Source organism: Hipposideros armiger, unplaced genomic scaffold, assembly GCF_001890085.2.
Source record: "Hipposideros armiger isolate ML-2016 unplaced genomic scaffold, ASM189008v1 scaffold_265, whole genome shotgun sequence".
Lineage (NCBI taxonomy): Eukaryota > Metazoa > Chordata > Mammalia > Chiroptera > Hipposideridae > Hipposideros > Hipposideros armiger.
Genome location: NW_017731615.1, coordinates 335,532 through 342,515, shown reverse-complemented (window position 1 = coordinate 342,515; position 6,984 = coordinate 335,532). Strand labels below are relative to the sequence as shown.

Here is a 6,984-nt window from a genome sequence, read left to right as displayed (position 1 = left end):
TAAACCCAGGAGACAGCAACTGTCTGCCAGCAAGTGCCATATTGAAGTTTCCTAAACACTACAAAAAATAGAAATTATTTACAGTTAGCATTCAACATTGGCAAACAAGTCATGCTATTAAAGATGTATTTGCATATGTTATATTAAGAGGCATGCAAATGTATGTGCAAAACTGGGCATAATTAATCATTTCCACCAGTGATGAATATCCATTTCCAATCTTGCCATCCAATCCCTCCTTTCCTTTGAGCACAGATGTGTGTTTCTAACCTCTTGGGATCCCAGCATTATGTGCAATATCTCCCTCCCCACCCTAACTCCTACACTTACAATTAAAGGACTGAACCATGGAAAATGATTCCAAGTTCTTAGACTAATAAAATAAAGTTTGAACAGCAGTAAATATGGAAAGCTGTTTCTAATCCTAGTTCTTATTGTCAGGAACATTGATGGAGATTTTCAAAAATTCAGGTTCCCCAGTAACCACAAGATTCATATCCAAAAGGTTTGGGATAGGTCAGGAAATTTATAACTGTCTAAAACACCCCAGGAAATTCAGATAATCAACCAGGATTGGGCACTACTGACATACATAAACGAGCATTGGACAGAATCAGGGAACTTTGATAGTTATTATTTTTGTTGTTAATAATTATTATTAATATTAAATGAGTTCTTCCTATATATCAAGCATGCTACCAAGCACTTTACATATATTATCACTGAATCATCACACCAACCATCCATCTTGTGAATGAGGAAATTAAGACTTAGAAAAGTTAAGTCATTTGCCTAAAGCCAGAGATAGTAAGTGGCAAAGCAGGAATTTGGTTTCATCACTAAGTAGTACATGAGTCATTTGAAAAGTTATGTGAGTCATTTAAATCATTAAGTTTTCTCAATTGGAAATGAGGGTTGTTGGACTGGGTGCTAGATCACTTCTAATCTTTCCAGCTGTAATGTTTACTTGTGGAATTGAGTTGAAATAGAAGACATGGTTTTTGGCTGTCTGGGGCTCAAGGTATGTTATCAGGCTTCCTTGCCCTCCTTCCCATTTCGCATTTCTAATGCCACTTCATCTATGACTCTGTATTTTTTACAGAGCAAAAACTCCTTCACTGTTAGCCCTGATCCTCTCTGGCTTCATCTCCCAGCACCTCAGGGCAGAACCCCAGCCCACCAGCCCCACTGGGTAATGGACTTGCCGGGCTCTGAGCCCTTGCTCAGTGTTCTTTCTGTCTCAATGCTTTGTCCTTGTTGGTTGCATGATGGATTAATCCTTCTTGCCCTTCAGAGCCAAAACACATATTAACTCATTTATGTAGACAGCCCTCTTTTCCTGGTCAGAATTAATTTAATTTGTTCCTTCAAGATTTTAGCTTGTCCTGTGTGATATAGGTAGAATGAACTTAAGTCCTAGCTCTCTGGCAATTTCAGTTTCAAATATCCACATAAGCATGCCAGTACTTGGCAGTCTTGGTTTAGACTCATTGAAGGTCACTAATCCCATTCATGAGGGCTCCATCCTTACGACCTCATCTACTCCTAACCTTCCAAAGGCCCTCCCTCCTAATACCATAACAACGTGGGGTGTGGCTTCAACATATACATTTTAGGGGGACACAAACATTTATTCCTTAGCAGGCCATCAACAGTCATTGAGCCTCCACAGCACAGGGTGGCAGCATTCAGGGGAAAAAATATGGTAGTCTTCCAAAAGAGGTTTCTGTGTACTTGGATACCAAGAGAACAACATGCATAAAGGGAAATTTTTAGTCAATTTTGAATCCTTTTCAGTCTTTTTTTTTTTTTTTTCTTTTTTGGCAACTTGTGGACGCTTTCACTGACTTCCCATATGTCTTCTTAAGTGTCTCTTCTCTGGGCTCCCAGAACATGTCTCCATTAACAACCATACCATTGGGTGCTATGACTATTACTCACACTAAACTGAAAGCTCTACAAAGACAAGGTGTCATTCACCTTGGTGTTCCAAAGGCCTAGAAGAGACACAGAAATTACATATGTTTGATGAATTAATGAAAGGAAAAATTAGCCATCTATACCTATCTTAACTAGTTCCTTTAAATGACCATGTACGAACTTTTAGATGGAAGGTATAGTTTGTGTCATCCTGATGAAAAGGTAGATTGTCTCAGACTAGAGGTAAGTTTTTGACCCTGGGGAGGTCTAAGCTTGGTGACAATGTGTTAGAAAGAATAAAAGCATAGAAGGCCTAGCTGGACTAAATCCCCTCTGAAACAGAGCACCAGATCTTTACTATCACAGCAATTGTTAGAAAGAAGTTCTAATTCTGATTTTATTCTAGCACAATAGGCAAATGTTTCCTTTGCAAGGGTTTGTCCTTCTCTTTCTGATTTTGCATGGGTATCCAAAGAATCTTATAGAGTAGCAAATGGTCTCCTCCTTGTGCAAGATGAGAATTACAGCTTTTACACAGGCTTCCTCCTAACCAGGGCCTGGGAATACTAAATCAATAAGACCAAATGAGATGGCCTTTGCTTTATAACGCGTTTTTCTATCTCACTGTCCAAACACCCTGCCCTTTTCTTTTTGCAATCATGTGCAATTAGTTTTCCCTTGTGAACTGTTTAGACAGGGATGAATTTCCTTAAATTGCCTACTTCAGTTTTGTATCATTACTCCGTGTTTGCTGAAACCTTGGTTATTCTAAAAAGGTTACTTACAAGTGACCATATTTTCTTTCTTTTTTTTTTTTTAAGATTTTTATTGGGGAATTAGGGTATGGGAACAGTGCTGGGGAATTGGGGGAAGGGAAACAGACAAGTTGCTGTCGTTTTGTTCTTCAGTCTAGTTGTGGAGGACTTGCTTCACTGGCCCAAGTTAACACCATCATTGCGCTCTTCCCGGGAGAGGCAGATCACTCACCGGCTTCTGGACGGCCGCTCACGGGGGCTGCTAGCCACTCACGCTGGCTGCTGGCTACACACGGTAGCCCATGGCAACCCACTGCCACAGGGGCTGCAGCCTACGCCGTCATAGGAGACTTGCGGCAACCCAGTTCCAGGTTGAGCTGTTGTTCAGCATCTTAGCTGTGGAGGGCAGTGTCACTGGCCCTCATATGTGGGATCCGAACTGGGGCCCTCTTCCCAAGCCAGTTCTTAACAAACGTGCCACTCGGTCGGCCCTACAAGTGACCATATTTTCTTGTAGAGAAGCACAGAACCAGTTTTTGAGACTTGTCTTAGGGGTTGGTAGCAAGTCATAAAAGTGTTCGGGCTTTCAACATTCTCCCAGCACAGCCTCCAGCACATTCTAAATCACCTTTATTTGTGTCTCAGTCAGAAATCAAAGATAGGTGATTCCTGCCTCAGCCCTAGTAAATAAAATGATACATTAAACAAACAAACAAACAAACACATGCTCTATGGTGAATGGTCAACACATTGACTCTTTTGTCCCTTTTTACTTCTCATTTCTTTCCCTAGTACACACCTAAAGAATATGACCCAGCTCAATGTCAATTTGTACAAGTAGAAGGGACTATTTTGCTAGAATTTTCTTTTCTAAAGGCCTCAAATAATTGGGGTCCCATCTTTCTAAGACTATCTTGTGTTGTTTTTATTGTTTGTGACTCTTGTAAAAATCTCCAGGAAGACCAATCTGTTTACTTTTTTTATTTTTAAAATCTAGTCACTTAATTATTTAAACATAAGTGTGTGTGTGTGTGTGTGTGTGTGTGTGTGTGTGTGTGTGTGTGTGTGGTGTTTCCATCTCCTGTGGGGATTTTATATAAACTGTAACTCTCAAGTTCCTTTTGTCAGAGAAGTTTTAAAGTCAGATGAGATCTAGGTTGAGTTTTGTATTTTTTTGCTTACCCAATTTTAATAACGTGACATAAAACTCCCACACTTGATATAATCGTTATACAAAATACACAGATGAATACTGTCTTTTAAAAATATAAAATAAATAAGCAAGACATGAAAATAAGCAAGTTTCCATTGAATACATTAAAATTTTTAAAAAAGAAAGTTTTGCTTTCCATATCATTTGAAGAAGGGAAATTATCACTTAAACAATATTCAAGTTTATTAATCAAATTTTAAAAAGTGTTATAAAATGTTTAACTTTTATCAGCTTCAAGGTTTATGTTGCTTCCAAATTTTGCATATGACTGAACTTTCAAATCTGCTAACACCCACTGAATTGATTCTGTTCTGGATTCTAAGGCATCAGTTTCTTCTTGCAAATTTTTCTTTGCTTCTTCTAACATTTCCTGGGTTTTTTCTTGAGAATGGCTAATGAAAACATCACCAATTTGATAAGGTATCATTAAGCAGTCGTCATCTCCAAGCACAATGTCTTCAGAAGCATCTTCTAAGTTTTGGAGTTGTTTCTTTTTTTATCTATTTCTTTCTTCAGCTCTGTGATGCTACTTGTATTTTGCACAAATTTGTTTATCTTTTGTCGATCTTCAAAAGTAACAGTGACATCTTCTGCAGCAGTGTTTTTCATGGTGACTACCATCTTGGGACTAGGTTACGTTTCAAGAGGAGTCTTTTAGTGGTAAACATAGCAAAGCATTTAGGAAAGTGTTCTCCACAAACAATAGTTCGTACCTTCAAAGAATATTTCATTGTTTCTAACATTCAACAATCCTGACCATTTCAATAGGCCATTCACAGGAAGTATAACTCTCCTTCCTCTTCTTTATTATTTCTTATAGTGATATCGCAGACCAAAGGATCATTAAAATTGGGCCCAGGATTTTGATTTTCTTCAAAGGAAGTTATCAAGATAAAGTATATGCTTTTTAAATCAGCTTATCACTGGCAAGTCACTCCTTAGATTATTAAAGTTGCAAAATTTCCACAAACTTCATTTACTTTTTATAGAGAAAAAATTTAATTATTATGGTAAGAAGAGAATAATGCAAGTCTATTCAGAGTTGTTGAGAGGCATAACTCACAAGATATTATGCAGTACTTTGCAATACTGTCACCTCTCAATCATTTGAATACTCTGCCATGTGTATGAGCAAAATCTTTTGCTGCTGCTTGTCTCATTAGGGCTGGAAGACCCTTTCTCCAGAATATGTGATGTGTTGTTTCTCAAATTGGTGTTTTGCAAAGTATGGACCTTCAAGATGGTGGAAGAGACAATAGAGCAAAGTGGTTGAGACCACAGCTGTTATGGGCATGAGCTAAACATGGATCGATGAGAAGGTATGTAATGGACCCAGGATACTGATTAATCCAATTTTGTGCACCTGGTGTCAACATTTTAAAAGCAGACTTTAATGTAGATATAGCATTATCTCTGGCATTTCCACCTCTATGATTTAAAATAAGTCACCCTCTCTAATCCTCAATCTCATTATTTGTAAAATGGGCATGATAAAATAGACCCTGTCTCATTAGCTGTGAGAGCAGATGAGAGCATACATGCCAATATTTTGTTCATGTGTTTGTTTACCTGTTTATTATCTGCCTACCTCACCCCCAAGGAAAAATCAGGGACTTGTCTTGTTCATGGAGGTGTCCCTAGAGCCATGAACAATGTGGTACACATAGTGTGCAACAAAAACTTTTTTGAAAAAAATGAATGACCAAAACAATACATGACAAGTTTTTGGCATGATGCCTGGCAAATAATAAGTGCTCAAAAATATTAGCATAAAAACAACCTAGTTCTGTGAGCTGTTTCTCAAATCAAGGATGTTGTATAATATACACCATAAAGACTGAGATATCCTTTACTGAAGAAATTTGTATAACTTTGATAGCTCCATTTACCAATATTATTTGACCACAAAACCCTTTCTTCCCAGCTATACCTCTTAATTAACATTGTACAACATTACTGTATACTTGAACATAATATTTGGGAAATAATGGATTTGTTCAGTATCTCTATTTTAGAGGGAAGGAAACTGGGAGCCAGAGAGTAAATGGTTTGCCTGGGTCAAGTAGCCAGCAACAGCTATTCCAGAACTACAGGCAATGCTCCAATGCCCAGGCCTGCATTCGTTCCCCCAGGCCAGGTGAGCAGTGGCATGTAGCCAGTGACATTATGCTTTGGCATTAGAAGGTATTGCACTCAAATTTCACTTGCATTTTCTAGCACTGAGGTCTGTATCAGATATGGCTGGCACTCTATCTCATATCCTCTTCTCCCTTAAGCTGTCCTCTTTGACACCTGAGCATGGTATGCCTACTGGAACTGGCCCCCACGAATATGCAACCAGGAAGGACAAGGTCCTTACTATCCTACAGAGCAACCTTTCACCAATGGGGGATAGTCACTAATGGGCAAACCCTTTGCCCTGCCATCCTTCAGGAAGATAACTCTGCTGTGCAATCTGTATGTCTCCCTTGAGGGTCCCTGTGGGGTTGATCCCAGTTGCCCACATCAGCGACACAGCCCATGACTGGATAGACAAATTCTCCAGGTTCCCAGCCTTTCTCCTTCCCAGTCTCACTGCCTTTCCCCAGATGTGTTACGCTTTTGCTTACTATTGAAAACAGCTGTGCCATTTCTTGTGAGCCCATTAAGCAGGTGCCGGATTTCACACCAAAGGTGGCTGCAATTTGGCGAGCGGAGGAGTGAAATAGGAAGTGACATCTAAATATAAATTGGACTAGAATGGAGGCCTCTAGCAGATGAGAGGTGCTACTAGGCTCCAAGCTCCATTCTTTTTTTTCTGCTGAGTTTTCAAGGATTTGGAGAAGGCAGAAGAACAAAGTGTTTATAAACATACCCTGTGTTTATGACACCTTCTGGTTTTCCTGTTAGGCTGAATAAAAAGAGGGAGCTCCTCTTGATGTGGGAAAACAATGCAATCTGAGATAATTACCACAGTCCTTTAACAATGTTGGGTAACCTACTAGGCACCAGCGGTTCAAGCTTACTGTTCTGCTCTCAGTCCCCAAGCGAGAAAGGGAGGTAGCACCACTGTATGACTGTAAAAACAAACAGACCCCCAAATCTCAGCTTATGTCC

The 6,984-nt window shown here is 39.3% G+C and overlaps 1 pseudogene; it reads right to left on the bottom strand.

The window, feature by feature from the left end:
- Positions 1 to 4,105: 4,105 nt before the first annotated feature.
- On the bottom strand, positions 4,106 to 4,509 carry LOC109390370 (prefoldin subunit 4 pseudogene; annotated as a pseudogene).
- Positions 4,510 to 6,984: the final 2,475 nt, after the last annotated feature.